This window comes from Artemia sp. Qi Xiang Cuo, chromosome 14 (assembly GCF_049724085.1).
Source record: "Artemia sp. Qi Xiang Cuo chromosome 14, ASM4972408v1, whole genome shotgun sequence".
In the NCBI taxonomy this organism is placed as follows: Eukaryota; Metazoa; Arthropoda; class Branchiopoda; order Anostraca; family Artemiidae; genus Artemia; species Artemia sp. Qi Xiang Cuo.
In genome coordinates, this window is record NC_142807.1 from 56,529,183 (window position 1) to 56,557,157 (window position 27,975).

The 27,975-nt window shown below is 31.9% G+C and overlaps 1 protein-coding gene across 2 annotated transcripts in view; it reads right to left on the reverse strand.

Moving 5' to 3' along the window:
• The window catches only part of LOC148944665 (fork head domain transcription factor slp1-like), a 98,683-nt gene that overhangs the window by 24,113 nt on the left and 46,595 nt on the right, over positions 1-27,975 (reverse strand). The gene's annotated exons all lie outside the window — the stretch shown is intronic.

Below are 27,975 nucleotides of genomic sequence, written 5' to 3' on the forward strand. Positions count from 1 at the left end.
TTTCGCAAGATTTGTCATAAAAATAAATGCTAGAATTTTGCATTTGAAAATAATATACAGAAAAAAAATAGACAAACAAATTTAAGAAGGGAATATCGTTTCAGTTTCTGATGCATTTTCAAGTTTTGACGGTTGACGTAAAAACGGTTGATAAAGTTTTGACGGTTGGAGCAATTTTTGCCATGAGTGTTACACGAGATTTGTCATAAAAATAAATGCTTGGATTTTGCATTTGAAAATGCTATATAGAAATAAATAGAGGAACAAATTTAATAAGAGAATATCGTTTCAGTTTCGATGCATTTTCAAGTTTTGACGATTGATGTAAAAACGGTTGATGAAGTTTTGATGCTTGGAGCATTCTTATACTACTATTAAAACTCAACGCAGCACCAAGCCACCTGTGGCCAACATAGCTACGCACGCTCCTCCTCCATCCCAACCTATTCAAGGCTTCCTTCTTTTCACCCTCCCAGGAATTGTAGGGAAAGTATTGAATTTAAATTTAAAACTATTTTTTACCAGGACTTTTGTGGTAATAGTGTAATGCCCGTGCCACATCATAGTCACATCTATCGATAAAGAAAGCCAAATATCATGAATGCATGGCAATTTTCTTGATTTTAGCGTCACACTTGTATTTGACAAGCAAAAAAAAATTAAAATTGCAAGAAATTAGTTTAAAGAGTTTGCTCCAACAGTAATTTGTGTCCAACTGTTCTCTGATAAAGTCTTTTTAACTTTTGCCAGATTCCTCTCTCAGATAGAAAACCACTGTTCTAAGTTTGCATCTTTTCTAGTTTCAAAAATTACGCCTTAAACCTTGACTCTGATTGGTCAGCCAAGAAATTTATATTTGAAAGTTAAACTATGTTCAACTCGAGAAATTACGAATGGTGAACGTAATTGGCGCTGTAGTCGTGCGTAATCTTGATTTTATCGACAAGTGTGACTATAATATGGCATGGGCATACCGCATGAGCTGAAATTTTTGAACACATCTGACAAGATATACAGCACAAATTGATGAGAAGAATTTCGCGTTTTATGATTCGTTTCATGACAAGTTTCTTATTTTATTTATTAATTTAGTGAAACTAGGGATTACGACAAAAACATGAAAAACAAACACGAGGCAAATACAAATACACGAAACCCTACGGCTTTTGGTTTTTTACACGTGCAACTATTGCTATTTTGAAATGAGTTCCATTTTATTTTTCAGTTGGAAATAAAAGGAGTGTGTAATATATTTTATTTTTGAGCTGGTTATAAGAAGATGGTGTCACCATTCTTTCTCTAATTTGTGTCCTTTCTAGCCGGGTGTGTGCTGTCCCATATTTCCTGATTTAAGTTTGCCAATGGTGACAAACGGCATCAGGTTACTTTTTTGGTTGTATCATTCAATTATTTTTTTTAGTGTTTTTGAGGTAAGAGACCTACAGAGGGAAGGGGGTTGTTTTCGTGTCTTGTTGTTGTATATACAATGGTCATAAACAAACAAGAACAAACTAGCACCACAAACAATACTTCATAATACTATGAGGTTTTGGCATGGGTGTTACTCGTTTTTGGTCATGCCTGAAACGCAGGAGCCACAGAGCCCGTGACACTTCTCGGTAAGTAAGTCTAGAGAAATTTTCCAACCAACACAACTCATTTTTAAAACAAGCAGCAGGATACAAAAAGCTTTTATCAAATCAAAAGCTTCAAACTTTAAACAAGAGTCTTATTAACACGTATTTTACACCAAATGCTTTAGTAAGTTTAATTTATGTGCTCAAAACGCAAATATTGAAATGACTGAACAGTCACAGGCTTATATATGGATCAAGAATAATCAGAAACTAAAGCAAAAATGCTTTATAGTTAGAGGCTACTTTTTAGAGGCAAACTTAATGGCTAGAGGCCACTTTTTGACAAAATTTTGTATACCACTCGACAGAGAATCTCTTGGGGGTTCAGAATTATTTTCAGAGTTATAAGTTATTGAAAAATCAATTTTTGCCTTTTAGAGGTTATAACCAAATATTATTTGTAATAAGGTGGAAAACTAAGCAAAATAAATTATAAAATGACCACCTGCTAACTAGCGGCTGTAAATAGATAGCGCTGAGTTCAAACAATCAAGGACTTTTAACATACGAAATACAACTCGTGAAACTACGAAATATGAAAACTGCCGGACATGTAAATTACAAAATATGATCGTCAGGTTTAACCATCTCACATTAATCCCGATCATTTCATAAAACAGATAGAAAAGAGCTCTTTTAAATTATCAATATTGCTATGTAGATTCGCTACACATTATTAGATAATAATTCATATATTTTGACCTTCTGCTGCTATATGCATTCCAATCATGGTTGGCAAAAAAAACATACCCCAAAAATATAAACTATTTACATCTACTACAAGCACTGGTGTCGGTAATGGGTTTTTGTTAATGTTGGGAGATGAGTACAAATAATTGTTGGTATTAAGTAGAGACCATGTTTGGTCAACAATGTGAATGCCAAATGACAGAAAATCAAAAATGAAGCGATAAAATTCACCTCACTTTTATAGGTTGAAAATTATTTCCAGAGTTACTAGTTAATGAGAATTTTAAAGAATTCATCTTTGATTAAATTTTGTCTTCTGAAAACAGCAAAAACGGTGAAACAACATAATTGGTAAGAATGGCTAAATTACAAAAGAACGATCCTTGGATCATACCTATCTGTGGTCAGTGTTACCGAGTGCGCTTAATATGCGGCTGCTGCAAACACAGTAATAGCCATATTTATCTTCTGTGCGTCTAAATTACAAACTTGATTGTCATTTTCAAAAGCAGAGCCTTTCATAATTTCATAATCGGGATTTATATTTTCGATGAAATTCTATATTAAAGGCTTTTGTTGATCTTGAAAGAGTGAGGTAAATGAACTCCTAGGAATGGAGCCGAGCCTTAATAATCCCCCCGAGAAGATATTTTGAAGTACTTACGTCCACGCCTCCCCTCTCAAAAGGACACTGACCTTGGATCAATCCTTGTATTAGATAAGTGAACAGTTGAGAAATAGATCTACTGCTCAATTATTATTACAACTAATGACTCACTGCAGCACGAAGCCGCCTGAGACCAACACAGCTACGCACACTCCTCCTCCATACCAATCTATTCCAAGCCTCTTTCGTTACACCCTCCTAAGAAGTTTCACACTTCCCTGCTGAAATGATGCACAAGAGAGGTGTTTCAACCGTAATATTTTTGCTCAATCCTAATTTATAAGATTTTAAAGATCTATAAATCCAATTCTTAAATTTAGGAAAAGAAAACCATTGATCTACTGAAATACTGCGAACTATTTTTTTTTTTTTTTAACAAGAGCCAATGAAAAAGAGATTGAAAACCCAAAATTAAGGTAAAACATATTTTGTCAAAATTTATATATGATTATACAGCGTCAGCGAACTTTGGCATGTAGGCTACTTTAATTACATAATTGGAAAGAATACTGTACAAAACCTATCCTAACAACATTCCACTTGAATCCTATGTCTAGTGTGGCGCGATGGGTGGGAAAAGTGCCGCAAAACTTGAGAAACTTTCAAGACGATTTTGTTGGAATAATGAAAAATGCATATACTCGTTTTTACATTTGGACGGTCTTATAGCTTTACCATACAAGTAGAATGGCCTTATTGAGTCGTGACCCCACACCATATATGGGCATAGCCTCCCTAGGGAGAAAGATTACGTAATGGGGTCAATGACCTCTTTTTCCAAGGTCGATTTATTTGATGTTTCTATGTGTAATAACTCCGGGGCGAAGGTTGCACATGTGCATTGAATTCTAACGGGAACAATGTTATTGATCTAGGACTCGAAGGGGAAGTGAATTTCCGAGAAATTGATTGCATAATCGCTAGGGGAAATTATTGATTCACGAGCGTGGGGAATTAAGAAACAAACATGACTTCATTGTTGTTTGGCTAACCTAACCTGAGAAATTGATTTTCATAATCGGTGGTGAAATTATTGATTCACGAATAGGGAATTAAGAAACATTAAGGCTTCTTTAATCTGTGATTTACATAATCGCTAGGGGAAATTATTGATTCACGAAGAGGGAATTAAGAAACAAACATGGCTTCATTATTGTTTGGTTAGCTTAACCTGAGAAATTGATTTACATAATCGGCGGGGAAATTGTTGATTCACGAAGAGGGAATTAAGAAACATTAAGGCTTCTTTAATCTTTAGGCCTGAGGGATTTATTTATTATTGTTGTTTTTGGACAAGTGCATGCTAGGGGTGAATGTCAAGGTGTCCTGGAATAGGAAACAGTTAAGGCTTCTTTAATCTTAGGTCTGAGGGATAAACGTTCTTTAGGACAGAGAGAAAAATTAATATTCTATTTTTAAATAGGGCTTCATTGATCTTTAGTGTCAGGAATCATAAATGACATCACTTGTTATCTTGGAATTATGCGGGAGTCTAAAGAGATAGAAATTCTATTTTTAAATACGGCTTCACGGAGCTTTAAGTCGGAGAGGTAAATTGATATTCTAACGAAACCATAATAGTTTAGCTAGGAAAATTTATGAGATGAAGAGATTAACGTAGGAAAGGGTTTCCTATTAATTTGAAATGTGAAAGCACAGAGATGCCAAACAAAGGGAACACGCTGAATTTGCGTTTAGGGATTATTTGGGCGAAACCGTTTTAGACAGCTTATGGAACTATTTGGGCGAAACCGTTAGAGACGTTGATTTAAAAGAAGATTTTTGAAGAGATTTTAGAAGAGAATTTAATGGTGAAACTCTGTGGTCGTTATAATACACAAGTTTCATTTGAACAGTGTTGTGAGGTCCTCTAACCCAACCCCACAGGGTTCCAATCCTCCTACCCCAACCCCGAAGGAAGCCCCCGGTCCTCAAAGGCCCCCCCAAGCTCCCAAAGGCCCTCCACCGGTCCCCAAATGTCCCCCAGGCTCCCAACTGCCCCCCCAGACACTCAAAGGCCCCCCAAGCTCCCAAAAGGGTCACCGGCGCCCCCAAAGGCCCACCCCAGACCCTCAACGGCCACCCCCGGGCCCCCCAAAGGCCCATCGAGTTCCCAAAAGACCAACGGGGTCCCAAAGGCCCTACACCGGTCACCAAATGTCCCCCAGGCCCCCAAGGGCCCTCCCTGTGCCCCAAAGGCCCTCCCCCGGCCCCCTCCTCCTTCTCCCACATCCTCCCTCCTCCTCCTCCCATCTCCTCCTCCTCCTCCCCCTCCCTCCTCCTCCTCCCACCTCCTCCCCCTCCCATTCCCTCCCCATTTTTTATACTTTTTTTGTGCATTGAGACACAGAACGACCCCCTCCCACCGGCCCCTCCCCCTCCAAAGGTCTGATTTTTTCAAAGTTCATTTTGAATTTCTTTCATTGAAATGCAAGAGTTGGAATATTTCAGTAGTGTTTGATTGTGGTTTACATTGTCACAGTTACATTTTCTTTATTATTAAAATTTAATTTTGAATTTATTTAGTTGAAATGCAAGAGTTGGAATATTTCAGTAGTGTGATGTTGTAGTTTACTCTGTCACAGTTACATTCCCTTAATTTTTCAAAGTTCATTTTGAATTTCTTTCGTTGAAATGCAAGAGTTGGAATATTTCAGTAGTGTTTGGTTGTGGTTTACCATGTCACAGTTACATTCACTTAATTTTTCAAAGTTCATTTTGAATTTCTGTCATTAAAATGCAAGAGTTGGAATATTTCAGTAGTGTTTGGTTGTGGTTTACATTGTCACAGTTACATTTTCTTGATTTTTCAAAGTTCATTTTGAATTTCTTTCGTTGAAATGCAAGAGTTGGAATATTTCAGTAGTGTGATGTTGTAGTTTACTCTGTCACAGTTACATTCCCTTAATTTTTCAAAGTTCATTTTGAATTTCTTTCGTTGAAATGCAAGAGTTGGAATATTTCAGTAGTGTTTGGTTGTGGTTTACCATGTCACAGTTACATTCCCTTAATTTTTCAAAGTTCATTTTGAATTTCTTTCGTTGAAATGCAAGAGTTGGAATATTTCAGTAGTGTTTGTTTGTGGTTTACCTTGTCACAGTTACATTTTCTTAATTTTCCAAAGTTCATTTTGAATTTCTTTCATTGAAATGCAAGAGTTGGAATATTTCAGTAGTGTATGGTTATGGTATACCTTGTCACAGTTACATTTTCTTGATTTTTCAATGTTCATTTTGAATTTCTTTCGTTGAAATGCAAGAGTTGGAATATTTCAGTAGTGTTTGGTTGTGGTTTACCCTGTCACAGTTACATTTTCCTGATTTTTCAAAGTTTATTTTGAATTTCTTACATTGAAATGCAAGAGTTGGAATATTTCAGTAGTGTTTGGTTGTGGTTTACCTTGTCAAAGTTACATTTTCTTGATTTTTCAAAGTTCATTTTGAATTTCTTTCGTTGAAATGCAAGAGTTGGAATATTTCAGTAGTGTTTGGTTGTGGTTTACATTGTCACACTTACATTTTCTTGATTTTTCAAAGTTCATTTTGAATTTCTTTCGTTGAAATGCAAGAGTTGGAATATTTCACTAGTGTTTGGTTGTGATTTACCTTGTCACAGCTACATTTTCTTGATTTTTCAAAGTTCCTTATTAATTTCTGTCGTTGAAATACAAGAGTTGGAATATTTCACTAGTGTTTGGTAGTGGTTTACCTTGTCACAGTTACATTTTCTTGATTTTTCGAAGTTCATTTTGAATTTTTTCATTGAAATGCAAGAGTTGGAATAGTTGAGTAGTGTTTGGTTGTGGTTTATCTTGTCACGGTTACATTTTCTTGATTTTTCAAAGTTCATTTTGAATTCCTTTCATTGAAATGCAAGAGTTGGAATATTTCAGTAGTGTTTGGTTGTGGTTTACCTTGTCACAGTTACATAATCTTGATTTATCAAAGTTCATTTTGAATTTCCTTCGTTGAAATTCAAGAGTTGGAATATTTCAATAGTGTTTGGTTGTGGTTTACCTTGTCACAGTTACATTTTCTTAATTTTTCAAAGTTCATTTTGAATTTCTTTCGTTGAAATGCAAGAGCTGAAATATTTCACTAGTGTATGGTCGTGGTTTACCTTGTCACAGTTACATTTTCTTGATTTTTCGAAGTTCATTTTGAATTTCTTTAATTGAAAATCAACAGTTGTAATATTTCAGTGGTGTTTGGTTTACCTTGTCACAGTTACATTTTCTTGATTTTTCAAAGTTCATTTGAATTTCTTTCATTGAAATGCAGGAGTTGGAATATTTCAGTAGTGTTTGGTTATGGTTTACCTTGTCACAGTTACATTTTCTTGATTTTTCAAAGTTCATTTTGAATTTCTTTTGTTGAAAAGCAAGAGTTGGAATATTTCAGTAGTGTGTTGTTGTAGTTTACCTTGTCACAGTTATATTTTCTTGATTTTTCAAAGTTCATTTTGAATTTCTTTTGTTGAAATGCAATAGTTGGAATATTTCAATAGTGTTTGGTTGTGGTTTACCTTGTCACAGCTACATTTTCTAAATTTTTCAAAGTTCATTTTGAATTTCTTTCATTGAAATTCAAGAGTTGGAATATTTCAGTAGTGTTTCGTCATTGTTTACCTTGTCACAGTTACATTTTCTTGATTTTTCAAAGTTCATTTTGAATTTCCTTAGTTGAAATGCAAGAGTTGGAATATTTCAGTAGTGTTTGGTAGTGGTTTACCGTGTCACAGTTACATTTTCTTTATTTTTAAAGGTTAATTTTGAATTTCTTTCGTTGAAATGCAAGAGTTGGAATATTTCAGTAGTGTTTGGTAGTTGTTTACATTGTCACAGTTACATTATCTTTATTTTTCAAATTTCATTTTGAATTTCTTTCTTTGAAATGAAAGAGTTGGAATATTTCAGGAGTGTTCGGTTATGGTTTACATTGTCACACTTACACTCTCTTGATTTTTCAAAGTTCATTTTGAATTTCTTTCGTTGAAATGCAAGAGTTGGAATATTTCAGTTGTGTTTCGTTGTGGTTTACCTTGTCACAGTTACATTTTCTTGATTTTTCAAAGTTCATTTTGAATTTCTTTCGTTGAAATGCAAGAGTTGGAATATTTCAGTAGTGTTTGGTTGTGGTTTACCTTGTCACAGTTAGAAATTCTTTATTTTTCAAAGTTAATTTTGAATTTCTTTCTTTGAAATGCAATAGTTGGAATATTTCAGTAGTGTTTGGTTGTGGTTTACCGTGTCACATTTACATTTTCTTGATTTTTCAAAGTTCATTTAGAATTTCTTTAGTTGAAATGCAAGAGTTTGAATATTTCAGTAGTGTTTGGTTGTGGTTTACCTTATCAAAGTTACATTTTCCTGATTTTTCAAAGTTCATTTTGAATTTCTTTCATTGAAATGCTAGAGTTGGAATCTTTCAGTTGTGTTTGGTTGTGGTTTACATTGTCACAGTTACATTTTCTTGATTTTTCAAAGTTCATTGTTAATTTCTTTCGTTGAAATGCAAGAGTTTGAATATTTCAGTAGTGTTTGGTTGTGGTTTACCTTGTCACAGTTAAATTTTCTTGATTTTTAAAAGTTTATTAGGAATTTTTTTCTTTGTAATTCAAGAGTTGGAATATTTCAGTAGTGTTTGGTTGTGGTTTACCTTGTCAGAGTTACATTCTCTTGATTTTTCAAAGTTCATTTTGAATTTCTTTCATTGAAAAGCAAGAGTTGGAATATTTCAGTTGTGATTGGTTGTGGTTCACCTTGTCACAGATACATTTTCTTGATTGTTCAAACTTCTTTTTGAACTTCTTTCATTGAAATGCAAGAGTTGGAATATTTCAGTAGTGTATGGTTGTTGTTTTCCGTATCATGGTTAAATTTTCTTAATTTCTCAAATTTAAGTTAGAATTTATTTCGTTGAAATGAATGAGTTTGAATATTTCAGATGTGTTTCGTTGTGGTTTACATTGTCACAGTTACAATTTCTTGATTTTTAAAATTTCATTTTGAATTTCTTTCGTTGAAATGCAAGAGTTGGAATATTTCAGTAGTGTTTGGTAGTGGTTCAAAGTTCATTTTGAATTTCTTTTGTTGAAATGCAAGAGTTGGAATATTTCAGTAGTGTTTGCTTGTGGTTTACCTTGTCACAGTTACATTTTCTTGATTTTTCAAAGTTCATCTGAATTTCTTTCGTTGAAATGCAAGAGATGGAATATTTCAGTAGTGTTCGGCCGTGGTTTACCGTGTCACAGTTACATTTCATTGATTTTTCAAAGTTCATCTTGAATTTATTTCATTGAAACGCAAGAGTTGGAATATTTCAAAAGTGTTTGGTTGTGGTTTACCTTGTCACAGTTACATTTTCTTGATTTTTCAAAGTTCATCTTGAATTTCTTTCATTGAAATGAAAGAGTTGGAATATTTCAGTAGTGTTTGGTTGTGGTTTACCTTGTCACAGTTACATTTTCTTTATTTTTCAAAGTTCATTTTGAATTTTTTAGTTGAAATGCAAGAGTTGGAATATTTAAGTAGTGTGTTGTTGTAGTTTACCTTGTCACAGTTACATTACCTTAATTTTTCAAAGTTCATTTTGAATTTCTTTCGTTGAAATGCAAGAGTTGGAATATTTCAGTAGTGTTTGGTTGTGGTTTACCTTGTCACAGTTACATTTTCTTAATTTTTCAAAGTTCATTTTGAATTTCTCTAGTTGCAATGCAAGAGTTGGAATATTTCAATAGTGTTTCGTTGTGGTTTACATTGTCACAATTACATTTTATTGATTTTTCAAAGTTAATTTTGAATTTATTTCGTTGAAATGCAATAGTTGGAATATTTCAGTAGTGTTTGGTTGTGGTTTACCTTGTCAAAGTTACATTCTCTTGATTTTTCAAAGTTCATTTTGAATTTCTTTCGTTGAAATGCAAGAGTTGGAATATTTAAGAAGTGTTTGGTTGTTGTTTACATTGTCACACATACATTTTCTTGATTTTTCAAAGTTCATTTTGAATTTCTTTCGTTGAAATGCAAGAGTTGGAATATTTCACTAGTGTTTGGTTTTGGTTTACCTTGTCACAGTTACATTTTCTTGATTTTTCAAAGTTAATTTTGAATTTCTTTCTTTGAAATTCAAGAGTTTGAATATTTCAGTAGTGTATGGTTTTGGTTTACATTGTCAAAGTTACATTTTCTTGATTTTTCAAAGTTCATTTTGAATTTCTTTCGTTGAAATGCAAGACTTGGAATAGTTCAGTAGTTTTTGGCTATGGAATACATTGTCACTGTTAGTTTATCAGGATTTTTTAAAGTTCATTTTGAATTTTTTTCGTTGATATTCAGGAGTTTTACAATTTCAGTAGTGTTTTGAGGTGGTTTACCTTGTCACAGAATAATTAAAAAGTATTTTAAAAGAACATTTTGAATTTCATTCTTTGAAATGCAATAGTTGTAATATTTAATTATTTTTTTGTTGTGGTTTACCTTGTCAAAGTTAAATTTTCTTGATTTTTCAAAGTTCATTTTGAATTTCTTTCATTGAAATATGTTTGGTCGTGCTTTACATGCCCACGTACGCTTCACTTAGGTTAGCTTAGGTTAGGTGAGAGACAGGCAAAAGTTAGGTGTATGATTAGGTTAGGTTAGGTTAGATTAAGTTAGGTTAGGTTAAGTTAGGTTAGGTTAGGTTAAGTTAGGTTAGGCTAAGTTAGCCTACGTACGCGCGCGTACGTAGGCTAACCTCGCCTAACCTAACTTAACCTAACCTAACTTAATCTAACCTAACCTAACCAAATCATACACCTAACTTTTTGCCTGTCTCTCACCTAACATAAGCTAACCTAAGTGAAGCGTACGTGGGCATGTAAAGCACGACCAAACATATTTCAATGAAAGAAATTCAAAATGAACTTTGAAAAATCAAGAAAATGTAACTGTGCCAAGTTAAACCACAACCAAACACTAGTGAAATATTCCAACTCTTGCATTTCAACGAAAGAAATTCAAAATAAGATTTGAAAAATCAAGAAAATGTACTTGTGACAAGGTAAACCACAACCAAACACTTGTGAAATATTCCAACTAATGCATTTCAAAGAAATAAATTAAAAATGAACTTTTAAAAATCAAGAAAATGTAACTGTGACAATGTAAACCATAACCAAACACTACTGAAATATTCCAACTCTTGCATTTCAACGAAAGAAATTCAAAATGAACTTTGAAAAATCAAGAAAATGTAACTGTGACAAGGTAAACCACAACAAAACACTACTGAAATATTCCAACTCTTGCATTTCAAAGAAAGAAATTCAAAATGAACTTTTAAAAATCAAGAAAATGTAACTGTGACAAGGTAAACCACACCCAAACACTACTGAAATATTCCTACACTTGCATTTCAATGAAAGAACTTCAAATTGAACTTTGAAAACTCAAGAAAATGTAACTGTGACAAGGTAAACCATAACCAAACACTACTGAAATATTCCAACTCTTGCATTTCAACGAAAGAAATTTAAAATGATCTTTGAAAAATCAAGAAAATGTATGTGTGACAAGGTAAACCACAACCAAACACTTCTGAAATATTCCAACTCTTGCATTTCAACGATAGAAATTCAAAATGAACTTTGAAAAATCAAGAGAATGTAACTGTGACAAGGTAAACCACAACCAAACACTACTGAAATATTCCAACTCTTGCATTTCAATTAAAGAAATTCAAAATGAACTTTGAAAAATCAAGAAAATGTAATTGTGACAAGGTAAACCACAACGAAACACTATTGAAATATTCCAACTCTTGCATTGCAACGAGAGAAATTCAAAATGAACTTTGAAAAATTAAGAAAATGTAACTGTGACAAGGTAAACCACAACCAAACACTACTGAAATATTCCAACTCCTGCATTTCAACAAAAGAAATTCACAATGAACTTAGAAAAAGTAAGTGAATGTAACTGTGACAAGGTAAACTACAACAACACACTGCTGAAATATTCCAACTCTTGAATTTCAACTAAAAAATTCAAAATGAACTTTGAAAAATTAAGAAAATGTAACTGTGACAAGGTAAACCACAACCAAACACTACTGAAATATTCCAACTCTTGCATTTCAATGAAAGAAATTCAAGATGAACTTTGAAAAATCAAGAAAATGTAACTGTGACAAGGTAAACCACAACCAAACACTAATGAAATATTCCAACTCTTGCATTTCAATGAAAGAAATTCAAAATGAACTTTTAAAAATCAATAAAATGTAAATGTGACACGGTAAACCACAGCCGAACACTACTGAAATATTCCAACTCTTACATTTCAAGTAAATAAATTCATATGAACTTTGAAAAATCAAGAAAATGTAACTGTGACAAGGTAAACCACAAGCAAACACTACTGAAATATTCCAACTCTTGCATTTCAACAAAAGAAATTCAAAATGAACTTTGAACCACTACCAAACACTACTGAAATATTCCAACTCTTGCATTTCAACGAAAGAAATTAAAAATGAACTTTGAAAAATAAAGAAAATGTAAATTTGACAAGGTAAACCACAAATAAACACAACTGAAATATAACAACTATGTCATTGCAACTATATAAATTCAAAATGAAATTTGAAAAATTAAGAAAATGTAACCATGACAAGGTAAACCACAACCAAACACTACTGAAATATTCCAACTCTTGCATTTCAACGAAAGAAGTTCAAAATGAACTTTGAAAAATCAAGATAATGTATCTGTGACAAGGTTAACCACAACCAAACACTACTGAAATATTCCAACTCTTGCTTTTCAATGAAAGAAATTCAAAATGAACTTTGAAAAATCTAGAGAATGTAACTCTGACAAGGTAAACCACAACCAAACACTACTGAAATATTCCAACTCTTGCATTTCAACGAAAAAAATTCAAAATAAACTTTGAAAAATCAAGAAAATGTAACTGTGACAAGGTAAACCACAACCAAACACTACTGAAATATTCAAACTCTTGCATTTCAATGAAATAAATTCAAAATAAACTTTGAAAAATCAAGAAAGTGTAATTGTGACATGGTTAACCACAACCAAACACTTGTGAAATATTTCAACTCATGCATTTCAACGAAATAAGTTAAAAATTAAATTTTAAAAATCAATAAAATGTAACTGTGACAAGTTAAACCACAACCAAACACTACTGAAATATTCCAAATCTTGCATTTAAAAGAAAGAAATTCAAAAACAACTTTGAAAAATAAAGAAATTTTAACACTGACAAAGTGAACCATGAACAAACACTACTTAAATATTCCAACTCTTGAATTTAATGGATATAAATTCATCATGAACTTTTATAAATCTAGAAAATTAACTGTGAAAAGGTAATCCACACCCAAACACTACTGAAATATTCCAACTCTTGCATTTCAATGAAAGAAATTCAAAATGAACTTTGAAAACTCAAGAAAATGTAACTGTGACAAGGTAAACCATAACCAAACACTACTGAAATATTCCAACTCTTGCATTTCAACGAAAGAAATTTAAAATGATCTTTGAAAAATCAAGAAAATGTATGTGTGACAAGGTAAACCACAACCAAACACTTCTGAAATATTTCAACTCTTGCATTTCAACGATAGAAATTCAAAATGAACTTTGAAAAATCAAGAGAATGTAACTGTGACAAGGTAAACCACAACCAAACACTACTGAAATATTCCAACTCTTGCATTTCAATGAAAGAAATTCAAAATGAACTTTGAAAAATCAATAAAATGTAATTGTGACAAGGTAAACCACAACGAAACACTACTGAAATATTCCAACTCTTGCATTGCAACGAGAGAAATTCAAAATGAACTTTGAAAAATTAAGAAAATGTAACTGTGACAAGGTAAACCACAACCAAACACTACTGAAATATTCCAACTCTTGCATTTCAACGAAAGAAATTCAAAATGAACTTTGAAAAATTAAGGGAATGTAACTGTGACAAGGTAAACTACAACAACACACTACTGAAATATTCCAACGCTTGCATTTCAACGAAAAAATTCAAAATGAACTTTGAAAAATCAAGAAAATGTAACTGTGACAAGGTAAACTACAACCAAACACTACTGAAATATTCCAACTCTTGCATTTCAATGACAGAAATTCAAGATGAACTTTGAAAAATCAAGAAAATGTAACTGTGACAAGGTAAACCACAACCAAACACTTTTGAAATATTCCAACTCTTGCATTTCAATGAAAGAAATTCAAAATGAACTTTGAAAAATCAAGAAAATGTAAATGTGACACGGTAAACCACAGCCAAACACTACTGAAATATTCCAACTCTTACATTTCAAGGAAAGAAATTCAGATGAACTTTGAAAAATCAAGAAAATGTAACTGTGACAAGGTAAACCACATGCAAACACTACTGAAATATTCCAACTCTTGCATTTCAACAAAAGAAATTCAAAATGAACTTTGAACCACTACCAAACACTACTGAAATATTCCAACTCTTGAATTTAAACGAAATAAATTCAAAATGAAATCTGTAAAAATCAAGAAAATGTAACTGTGACAAGGTAAACCACAACGAAACACAACTGAAATATTCCAACTCTTGCATTTCAACGAAAGAAATTCAAAATGAACTTTGAAAAATTAAGAAAATGTAACAATGACAAGGTAAACCACAACCAAACACTACTGAAATATTCCAACTCTTGCATTTCAACGAAAGAAGTTCAAAATGAACTTTGAAAAATCAAGAAAATGTATCTGTGACAAGGTGAACCACAACCAAACACAACTGAAATATTCCAACTCTTGCATTTCAAAGAAATAAATTCAAAATGAACTTTGAAAAATCAAGATAATGTAACTCTGACAAGGTAAACCACAACCAAACACTACTGAAATATTCCAACTCTTGCATTTCAACGAAAAAAATTCATAATAAACTTTGAAAAATCAAGAAAATGTAACTGTGACAAGGTAAACCACAACCAAACACTACTGAAATATTCAAACTCTTGCATTTCAACGAAAGAAATTTGAAATGAACTTTGAAAAATCAAGAAAGTGTAACTGTGACATGGTAAACCACAACCAAACACTTGTGAAATATTCCAACTCTTGCATTTCAAAGAAAGAAATTAAAAAATGAAATTTGAAAAATAAATAAAATGTAACTTTTACACGTTAAAACACAACCAAACACTACTGAAATATTCCAACTCTTGCATTTCAATGAAAGAAATTCAAAATGAACTTTGAAAAATCAAGAAAATGTAACTGTGACAAGGTAAACCACAACCAAACACTTCTGAAATATTCCAACTATTGCTTTACAACGAAAGAAATTCAAAATGAAATTTAAAATATCAAGAAAATGTAACTGTGACAAGGTAAACCACAACCAAACACTACTGAAATATTCCTTCTCTTGCATTTCAATGAAAGAAATTCAAAATGAACTTGGAAAACTCAAGAAAATGTAACTGTGACAAGGTAAACCATAACCAAACACTACTGAAATATTCCAACTCTTGCATTTCAACGAAAGAAATTTAAAATGAACTTTTAAAAATCAAGAAAATGTATGTGTGACAAGGTAAACCACAACCAAACACTTCTGAAACATTTCAACTCTTGCATTTCAAAGATAGAAATTCAAAATGAACTTTGAAAAATCAAGAGAATGTAACTGTGACAAGGTAAACCACAACAAAACACTACTGAAATAGTCCAACTCTTGCATTTCAATGAAAGAAATTCAAAATGAACTTTGAAAAATCAAGAAAATGTAATTGTGACAAGGTAAACCACAACGAAACACTACTGAAATATTCCAACTCTTGCATTGCAACGAGAGAAATTCAAAATGAACTTTGAAAAATTAAGAAAATGTAACTGTGACAAGGTAAACCACAACCAAACACTACTGAAATATTCTAACTCTTGCATTTCAACGAAAGAAATTCAAAATGAACTTTGAAAAATTAAGGGAATGTAACTGTGACAAGGTAAACTACAACAACACACTGCTGAAATATTCCAACTCTTGCATTTCAACGAAATAAAATCAAAATGAACTTTGAAAAATAAAGAAAATGTAACTGTGACAAGGTAAACCACAACCAAACACTACTGAAATATTCCAACTCTTGCATTTCAATGAAAGAAATTCAAAATGAACTTTGAAAAATCAAGAAAATGTAACTGTGACAAGGTAAACCACAACCAAACACTATTGAAATATTCCAACTCTTGCATTTCAATGAAAGAAATTCAAAATGAACTTTTAAAAATCAAGTAAATGTAAATGTGACACGGTAAACCACAGCCGAACACTACTGAAATATTCCAACTCTTACATTTCAAGGAAAGAAATTCAGATGAACTTTGAAAAATCAAGAAAATGTAACTGTGACAAGGTAAACCACATGCAAACACTACTGAAATATTCCAACTCTTGCATTTCAACAAAATAAATTCAAAATGAACTTTGAACCACTACCAAACACTACTGAAATATTCCAACTCTTGAATTTCAACGAAAGAAATTAAAAATGAACTTTGTAAAAATCAAGAAAATGTAACTGTGACAAGGTAAACCTCAACGAAACACACCTGAAATATTCCAACTCTTGCATTTCAACGAAAGAAATTCAAAATGAACTTTGAAAAATTAAGAAAATGTAACAATGACAAGGTAAACCACAACCAAACACTACTGAAATATTCCAACTCTTGCATTTCAACGAAAGAAGTTCAAAATGAACTTTGAAAAATCAAGAAAATGTATCTGTGACTAGGTCAACCACAACCAAACACAACTGAAACATTCCAACTCTTGCTTTTCAATGAAATAAATTCAAAATGAACTTTGAAAAATCAAGAGAATGTAACTCTGACAAGGTAAACCACAACCAAACACTACTGAAATATTCCAACTCTTGCATATCAACGAAAGAAATTCATAATAAACTTTGAAAAATCAAGAAAATGTAACTGAGACAAGGTAAACCACAACCAAACACTACTGAAATATTCCAACTCTTGCATTTCAACGAAAGAAATTCAAAATGAACTTTGAAAAATCAAGAAAATGTAACTGTGACAAGGTAAACCACAACGAAACACAACTGAAATATTCCAACTCTTGCATTTCAATGAAAGAAATTCAAAATGAACTTTGAAAAATCAGGAAAATGTAACTTTGACAAGGTAAACCACAAACAAACACTACTGAAATATTCAAACTCTTGCATTTCAACGAAACAAATTCGAAATGAACTTTGAAAAATCAAGAAAATGTAACTGTGACACGGTAAACCACAACCAAACACTACTGAAATATTCCAACTCTTGCATTTCAAAGAAATAAATTCAAAATGAACTTTGAAAAATAAACAAAATCTAACTGTTAAAAGGTAAACCACAACAAAACACTACTGAAATATTCCAACTCTTGCATTTCAACGAAATAAATTCAAAATGAACTTTGAAAAATCAAGATAATGTAACTGTGACAAGGTAAACCACAACGAAACACAACTGAAATATTCCAACTCTTGCATTTCAACGAAAGAAATTCAAAATGAACTTTGAAAAATCAAGAGAGTGTAAGTGTGACAAGGTAAACCACAACCGAACACTACTGAAATATTCCAACTCTTGCATTTCAAAGAAAGAAATTCAAAATGAACTTTTAAAAATCTAGAAAATCTAACTGTGACACGGTAAACCACTACAAAACACAACTTAAATATTCCAACTCTTTCATTTCAATGAAATAAATTCAAAATTAACTTTGAAAAATCAAGAAAGTGTAACTGTGACAAGGTAAACCACAACCAAACACTTTTGAAATATTCCAACTCTTTAATTTCATATAAATAATTTCAAAATTATCTTTGAAAAATACAGTAAATTTAACTTTTAAAATTTAAACCACAAACAAACAATACTGAAATAGTACAACTCCTGAATTTAAGCGAAAGAAATTCAAAATGAACTTTGAAAAATCATGAAAATTTAACTGTGACAAGGTAAACCACAACCAAACACTACTGAAATATTCCAACTCTTGCATTTCAACGAAAGAAATTCAAAATGAACTTTGAAAAATCAAGAAAATGTAACTGTGACAAGGTAAACCACAACCAAACACTACTGAAATATTCCTACTCTTGCATTTCAATGAAAGAAATTCAAAATGAACTTTGAAAACTCAAGAAAATGTAACTGTGACAAGGTAAACCATAACCAAACACTACTGAAATATTCCAACTCTTGCATTTCAACGAAAGAAATTTAAAATGATCTTTGAAAAATCAAGAAAATGTATGTGTGACAAGGTAAACCACAACCAAACACTTCTGAAACATTTCAACTCTTGCATTTCAAAGATAGAAATTCAAAATGAACTTTGAAAAATCAAGAGAATGTAACTGTGACAAGGTAAACCACAACAAAACACTACTGAAATATTCCAACTCTTGCATTTCAATGAAAGAAATTCAAAATGAACTTTGAAAAATCAAGAAAATGTAATTGTGACAAGGTAAACCACAACCAAACACTATTGAAATATTCCAACTCTTGCATTGCAACGAGAGAAATTCAAAATGAACTTTGAAAAATTAAGAAAATGTAACTGTGACAAGGTAAACCACAACCAAACACTACTGAAATATTCTAACTCTTGCATTTCAACGAAAGAAATTCAAAATGAACTTTGAAAAATTAAGGGAATGTAACTGTGACAAGGTAAACTACAACAACACACTGCTGAAATATTCCAACTCTTGCATTTCAACGAAAAAATTCAAAATGAACTTTGAAAAATCAAGAAAATGTAACTGTGACAAGGTAAACTACAACCAAACACTACTGAAATATTCCAACTCTTGCATTTCAATGAAAGAAATTCAAGATGAACTTTGAAAAATCAAGAAAATGTAACTGTGACAAGGTAAACCACAACTAAACACTACTGAAATATTCCAACTCTTGCGTTTCAATGAAAGAAATTCAAAATGAACTTTGAAAAATCACAGCCGAACACTACTTAAATATACCAACTCTTAAATTTCAAGTAAATAAATTCATTTGAACTTTGAAAAATCAAGAAAATATAACTGTGACAAGGTAAACCACATGCAAACACTACTGAAATATTCCAACTCTTGCATTTCAACAAAAGAAATTCAAAATGAACTTTGAACCACTACCAAACACTACTGAAATATTCCAAATCTTGAATTTCAACGAAAGAAATTCAAAATGAACTTTGTAAAAATCAAGAAAATGTAACTGTGACAAGGTAAACCACAACGAAAAACAACTTAAATATTAAAAATCTTTAATTTCAACTAAATAAATTAAAAATTAACTTTGAAAAATTAAGAAAATTTAACCATTACAAGGTAAACCACAACCAAACACAACTGAAATATTCAAACTCTTTCATTTCAACTAAAGAATTTCAAAATTAACTTTGAAAAATCAAGAAAATGTAACTGTGACAAGGTGACCCACAACCAAACACAACTGAACTATTCCAACTCTTGCATTTCAATGAAAGAAATTCAAAATGAACTTTGAAAAATCAAGAGAATGTAACTCTGACAAGGTAAACCACAACCAAACACTACTGAAATATTCCAACTCTTGCATTTCAACGAAAAAAATTCCTAATAAACTTTGAAAAATCAAGAAAATGTAACTGTGACAAGGTAAACCACAACCAAACACTACTGAAATATTCCAACTCTTGCATGTCAACGAAAGAAATTCAAAATGAACTTTGAAAAATCAAGAAAATGTAACTGTGACAAGGTAAACCACAACGAAACAAAACTGAAATATTCCAACTCTTGCACTTTGAAAAATCAGGAAAATGTAACTGTGACAAGGTAAACCACAACCAAACACTACTGAAATATTCTAACTCTTGCATTTCAACGAAAGAAATTCGAAATGAACTTTGAAAAATCAAGAGAATGTAAATGTGACAAGGTAAACCACAACCAAACACTACTGAAATATTCCAACTCTTGCATTTCAAAGAAATAAATTCAAAATGAAATTTGAAAAATAAAGAAAATTTAACTGTTACAAGGTAAACCACAACCAAACACTACTGAAATATTCCAACTCTTGCATTTCAACGAAACAAATTCAAAATGAACTTTGAAAAATCAAGAAAATGTAACTGTGACAAGGTAAACCACAACTAAACACAACTGAAATATTCCAACTCTTGAATTTCAACGAAAGAAAATCAAAATGAACTTTGAAAAATCAAGAGAGTGTAAGTGTGACAAGGTAAACCACAACCGAACACTACTGAAATATTCCAACTCTTGCATTTCAATGAAAGAAATTCAAAATGAACTTTGAAAAATAAAGAAAATGTAACTGTGACAAGGTAAACCACTACCAAACACTACTGAAATATTCCAACTCTTGCATTTCAATGAAAGAAATTCAAAATTAACCTTTAAAAATCAAGAAAATGTAACTGTGACACGGTAAACCACAACCAAACACTACTGAAATATTCCAACTCTTGCATTTCAAAGAATGAAATTCAAAATGAACTTTTAAAAATCAAGAAAATGTAACTGTGACAAGGTAAACCATAACGAAACACTACTGAAATATTCCAACTCTTGCATTTCAACGAAAGAAATTCAAAATGAACTTTGAAAAATTTAGAAAATGTAACTGTGACAAGGTAAACCACAACCAAACACTATTGAAATATTCCAACTCTTGCATTTCAACAAAATAAATTCAAAATGAACTTTTAAAAATCAAGAAAATATAACTGTGACAAGGTAAACTGCAACAACACACTATTGAAATATTCCAACTCTTGCTTTTCAACAAAAGAAATTCAAAATGAACTTTGAAAAATAAAGAAAATGTAACAGTGACAAGGTAAACTATAACCAAACACTACTGAAATATTCAAACTCTTGCATTTCAACGAAAGAAATTCAAAATGAACTTTTAAAAATAAAGAAAATGTATCTGTGACAAGGTAAACCAAACACCACTAAAAAATTCCAACTGTTGCAATTCAATGAAAGAAATTCAAAATGAACTTTGAAAAATCAAGAAAATGTAACTGTGACAAGGTAAACCACAACCATACACTAATGAAATATTCCAACTCTTGCATTTCAAAGAAAGAAATTCAAAATGAACTTTGAAAAATCAAGAAATTGTAACTTTGACAAGGTAAACCACAACCAAACACTATTGAAACATTCCAACTCTTGCATTTCAACGAAAGAAATTCAAATTTAACTTTGAAAAATCACGAATATGTAACTGTGACAAGGTAAACCACAACAAAACACTACTGAAATATTCCAACTCTTGCATTTCAACGAAAGAAATTCAAAATGAACTTTGAAAAATCAAGAAAATGTAAACGTGACAAGATAAACCACAACCAAACACTACTTAAATATTCCAACTCTTGCATTTCAATGAAAAGATTCAAAATGAACTTCTAAAAATCAAGAAAATGTAACTGTGACAAGGTAAACCACTACCAAACACTAGTGAAATATTCCAACTCTTGTATTTCAACGAAAGAAATTCAAAATGAACTTTGAAAAATCAAGAAAATGTAGCTGTGACACGGTAAACGACAACCAAACACTAGTGAAATATTCCAACTCTTGCATTTCAACGAAAGAAATTCAAAATGAACTTTGAAAAATCAAGAAAATGTAAGTGTGACAAGGTAAACCACAACCAAACACTACTGAAATATTCCAACTCTTACATTTCAACGACAGAAATTCAAAATGAACTTTAAAAATCACGAAAATGTAAGTATGATAAGGTAAACCACAACCAAAAACTACTGAAATATTCAAACTCTTGCATTTCAATGAAAGAAATTCAAAATAAACTTTGAAAAATCAGGAAAATGTAACTTTGACAGGGTAAGCCACAACCAAACACTACCGAAATATTCCAACTCTTGCATTTCAACGAAAGAAATTCAAAATGAACAATGAAAAATCAAGAAAATGTAACTTTGACAAGGTATACCATAACCATACACTACTTAAATATTCCAACTATTGCATTTCAAATAAATAAATAAATAATGAACTTTGAAAAATCAATAAAATTTAACTGTGACAATTTAAACCACAATCAAACACTACAGAAATATTCCAACTCTTTCATTTCAACGAAAGAAATTCAAATGAACTATGAAAAATAAAGCGGAGGTAACTGCGACAAGGGAAAAAAAAACAAAACACTCCTGAAATAATCCAACTCTTGTATTTCAACGAAAGAAATTCAAAATGAACTTTGAAAAATTAAGGGAATGTAACTGTGACAGAGTAAACTACAACATCACACTACTGAAATATTCCAACTCTTGCATTTCATCTAAAGAAATTCAAAATGAACTTTGAAAAATCAAGAAAATGTAACTGTGACAATGTAAACCACAACCAAACACTACTGAAATATTACAACTATTTCATTTCAATGAAAGAAATTCAAAATGAACTTTGAAAAATTAAGGGAATGTAACTGTGACATGGTAAACCACAACCAAACACTAGTGAAATATTCCAACTCTTGCATTTCAACGAAAGAAATTCAAAATGAACTTTGAAAAATTAAGGGAATGTAACTGTGACAGAGTAAACTACAACATCACACTACTAAAAAATATTCCAACTCTTGCATTTGAACGAAAGAAATTCAAAATGAACTTTGAAAAATCAAGAAAATGTAAGTGTGACAATGTAAACCACAACCAAACACTTATAAAACATTCCAACTCTTTCATTTAAACGAAAAAAATTCAAAATGAACTTTGAAAAATCAAGATAATGTAACTGTGACGAGGTAAACCACAACCAAACACTACTGAAATATTCCAACTCTTGCATTTCAATGAAATAAATTCAAAATGAACTTTGAAAAATCAAGAAAATGTAATTGTGACAAGGTAAACCACAACGAAACACTACTGAAATATTCCAACTCTTGCTTTGCAACGAGAGAAATTCAAAATGAACTTTGAAAAATTAAGAAAATGTAACTGTGACAAGGTAAACCACAACCAAACACTACTGAAATATTCCAACTCCTGCATTTCAACGAAAGAAATTCAAAATGAACTTTGAAAAATTAAGGGAATGTAACTGTGACAAGTTAAACTACAACAACACACTGCTGAAATATTCCAACGCTTGCATTTCAACGAAAAAATTCAAAATGAACTTTGAAAAATCAAGAAAATGTAACTGTGACAAGGTAAACTACAACCAAACACTACTGAAATATTCCAACTCTTGCATTTCAATGAAAGAAATTCAAGATGAACTTTGAAAAATCAAGAAAATGTAACTGTGACGAGGCAAACCACAACTAACCACTTTTGAAATATTCCAACTCTTGCGTTTCAATGAAATAAATTCAAAATGAACTTTGAAAAATCAATGAAATGTAACTGTGAAACGTTAAACCACGGCCAAACACTACTGAAATATTCCAACTCTTGCATTTCAACTAAAGAAATTCAGATGAACTTTGAAAAATCAAGAAAATGTAACTGTGACAAGGTAAACCACAAGCAAACACTACTGAAATATTCCAACTCTTGCATTTCAACAAAAGAAATTCAAAATTAACTTTGAACCACTACCAAACACTACTGAAATATTCCAACTCTTGCATTTCAACGAAAGAAATTCAAAATGAACTTTGTAAAAATCAATAAAATGTAACTTTGACAATGTAAACCAAAACGAAACACAACTGAAATATTACAAATCTTTCATTTCAACGAAATAAATTCAAAATTAACTTTGAAAAATTTAGAAAATTTAACCATGACAAGGTAAACCACAACCAAACACTACTGAAATATTCCAACTCTTGCATTTCAACGAAAGAAGTTCAAAATGAACTTTGAAAAATCAAGAGAATGTATCTGTGACAAGGTGAACCACAACCAATCACTACTGAAATATTCCAACTCTTGCATTTCAATGAAAGAAATTCAAAATGAACTTTGAAAAATCAAGAGAATGTAACTCTGACAAGGTAAACCACAACCAAAAACTACTTAATTATTCCAACTATTGCATTTCAACGAAATAATTTCAAAATAAACTTTGAAAAATCAAGAAAATGTAACTGTGACAAGGTAAACCACAACCAAACACTACTGAAATATTCCAACTCTTGCATGTCAACGAAATAAATTCAAAATGAACTTTGAAAAATCAAGAAAATGTAACTGTGACACGGTAAACCACAACGAAACACAACTGAAATATTCCAACTCTTGCATTTCAATGAAATAAATTCAAAATTAACTTTGAAAAATCATGAAAATGTAACTTTGACAAGGTAAACCACAACCAAACACTACTGAAATATTCAAACTCTTGCATTTCAACTAAATAAATTTTAAATGAACTTTGAAAAATCAAGAGAATGTAACTGTGACAAGGTAAACCACAACCAAACACTACTGAAATATTCCAACTCTTGCATTACAAAGAAATAAATTAAAAATGAACTTTGAAAAATAAGTAAAATGTAAATGTTAAAATGTAAAAAAAAACAAAACACTACTTAATTAGTCCAACTCTTCCATTTCAACGAAAGAAATTCAAAATGAACTTTGAAAAATCAAGAAAATGTAACTGTGACAAGGTAAACCACAACGAAACACAACTGAAATATTCCAACTCTTGCATTTCAACGAAAGAAATTCAAAATAAACTTTGAAAAATCAAGAGATTGTAAGTGTGACAATGTAAACCATAACCGAACACTACTGAAATATTCCAACTCTTGCATTTCAATGAAAGAAATTCAAAATGAACTTTGAAAAATAAAGAAAATGTAACTGTGACAAGGTAAAACACTACCAAACACTACTGAAATATTCCAACTCTTGCATTTCAACGAAAGAAATTCAAAATTAACATTTAAAAATCAAGAAAATGTAACTGTGACACGGTAAACCACAACCAAACACTACTGAAATATTCCAACTCTTGCATTTCAACGAATGAAATTCAAAATGAACTTTGAAAAATCAAGAAAATGTAACTGTGACAAGGTAAAACATAACGAAACACTACTGAAATATTCCAACTCTTGCATTTCAACGAAAGAAATTCAAAATGAACTTTGAAAAATTAAGAAAATGTAACTGTGACAAGGTAAACCACAACCAAACACTATTGAAATATTCCAACTCTTTCATTTCAACAAAAGAAATTCAAAATGAACTTTGAAAAATCAAGAAAATGTAACTGTGACAAGGTAAACTACAACAACACACTATTGAAATATTCCAACTCTTGCTTTTCAACAAAAGAAATTCAAAATGAACTTTGAAAAATCAAGAAAATGTAACTGTGACAAGGTAAACTATAACCAAACACTTCTGAAATATTCCAACTCTTGCATTTCAATGAAAGAAATTCAAAATGAACTTTGAAAAATCAAGAAAATGTATCTGTGACAAGGTAAACCAAACACCACTAAAATATTACAACTCTTGCATTTCAATGAAAGAAATTCAAAATGAACTTTGAAAAATCAAGAAAATGTAACTGTGACAAGGTAAACCACAACCAAACACTACTGAAATATTCCAACTCTTGCATTTCAACGAAAGAAATCCAAAATGAACTTTGAAAAATCAAGAAAATGTAACTGTGACAAGGTAAACCACAACCAAACACTAATGAAAAATTCCAACTCTTGCATTTCAACGAAGGAAATTAAAAATGAACATTGAAAAATCAAGATTATGTAACTGTGACAAGGTAAACCAGAACCAAACACTACTGAAATATTCCAACTCTTGCATTTCAACAAAAGAAATTAAAAATTAACTTTTAAAAATAAAGAAAATGTAACCTTTACAAGTTAAACCACAAACACACACTACTGAACTATTCCAACTCTTGAATTACAATGAAAAAATTCAAAATTAACTTCGAAAAATCGAGAAAATGTAACTGTGACAAGGTAAACCACTACCAAACACTAGTGAAATATTCCAACTCTTGTATTTCAACAACAGAAATTAAAAATGAACTTTTAAAAATCAAGAAAATGTAACTGTGACAATGTAAATGACAACCAAACACTACTGAAATATTACAACTCTTTAATGTCAACTACAGAAATTCAAAATGATCTTTGATATATAAAGAACATGTACTTGTGACACGGTAAACCACAACAAAACACAACTTAAATATTCTAACTCTTAAATATCAAAGAAAGAAATTCAAAATTAACTTTGAAAAATAAAGAAAATTTAACTATGACAAGGTAAACCACAACAAAACACTACTGAAATATTCCAACTCTTGCATTTCAATGTAAGAAATTCAAAATAAACTTTGAAAAATCAGGAAAATGTAACTGTGACAGGGTAAACCACAACCAAACACTACCGAAATATTCCAACTCTTGCATTTCAACGAAAGAAATTCAAAATGAACATTGGAAAATCAAGAAAATGTAACTTTGACAAGGTATACCATAACCATACACTACTGAAATATTCCAACTCTTGCATTTCAACGAAACAAATTCAAAATGAACTTTGAAAAATCAAGAAAATTTAACTGTGACAAGGTAAACCACAATCAAACACTACTGAAATATTCCAACTCTTGCATTTCAACGAAATAAATTCAAAATGAACTATGAAAAATTAAGTTAATGTAACTGTGACATGGTAAACCACAACCAAACACTAGTGAAATATTCCAACTCTTGCATTTCAACGAAAGAAATTCAAAATGAACTTTGAAAAATTAAGGGAATGTAACTGTGACAGAGTAAACTTCAACATCACACTACTAAAATATTCCAACTCTTGCATTTCAACTAAAGAAATTCAAAATGAACTTTGAAAAATAAATAAAATTTATGTGTTAAAAGGTAAACCACAACCAAACACTACTTAAATATACCAACTATTGCATTTCAACTAACGAAATTCAAAATTAACTTTGAAAAAATCAGACCTTTGGAGGGGGAGGGGCCGGTGGGAGGGGGTCGTTCTGTGTCTCAATGCACAAAAAAAGTATAAAAAATGGGGAGGGAATGGGAGGGGGAGGGGAGGGGGAAAGAGGTGGGAGGAGGAGGAGGAGGAGGTGGGAGGAGGAGGAGGAGGAGGGGGAGGAGGGGGAGGAGGAGGGAGGGGGAGGAGGAGGAGGTGGTGGGAGGAGGAGGAGGAGGAGGAGGTGGGAGGAGGAGGAGGGAGGATGTGGGAGAAGGAGGAGGGGGCCGGGGGAGGGCCTTTGGGGCACAGGGAGGGCCCTTGGGGGCCTGGGGGACATTTGGTGACCGGTGTAGGGCCTTTGGGACCCCGTTGGTCTTTTGGGAACTCGATGGGCCTTTGGGGGGCCCGGGGGTGGCCGTTGAGGGTCTGGGGTGCGCCTTTGGGGGCGCTGGTGACCCTTTTGGGAGCTTGGGGGGCCTTTGAGTGTCCGGGGGGGCAGTTGGGGGCCTGGGGGACATTTGGGGACCGGTGGAGGGCCTTTGGGAGCTTGGGGGGCCTTTGAGGACCGGGGGCTTCCTTCGGGGTTGGGGTAGGAGGATTGGAACCCTTTGGGGTTGGGTTAGAGGACCTCACAACACTGTTCAAATGAAACTTGTGTATTATAACGACCACAGAGTTTCACCATTAAATTCTCTTCTAAAATCTCTTCAAAAATCTTCTTTTAAATCAACGTCTCTATCTGTTTCGCCCAAATAGTTCCATAAGCTGTCTAAAACGGTTTCGCCCAAATAATCCCTAAACGCAAATTCAGCGTGTTCCTTTGTTATTGGCATCTCTGTGCTTTCGCATTTCAAATTAATAGGAAACCCTTTCCTACGTTAATCTCTTCATCTCATAAATTTTCCTAGCTAAACTATTATGGTTTCGTTAGAATATCAATT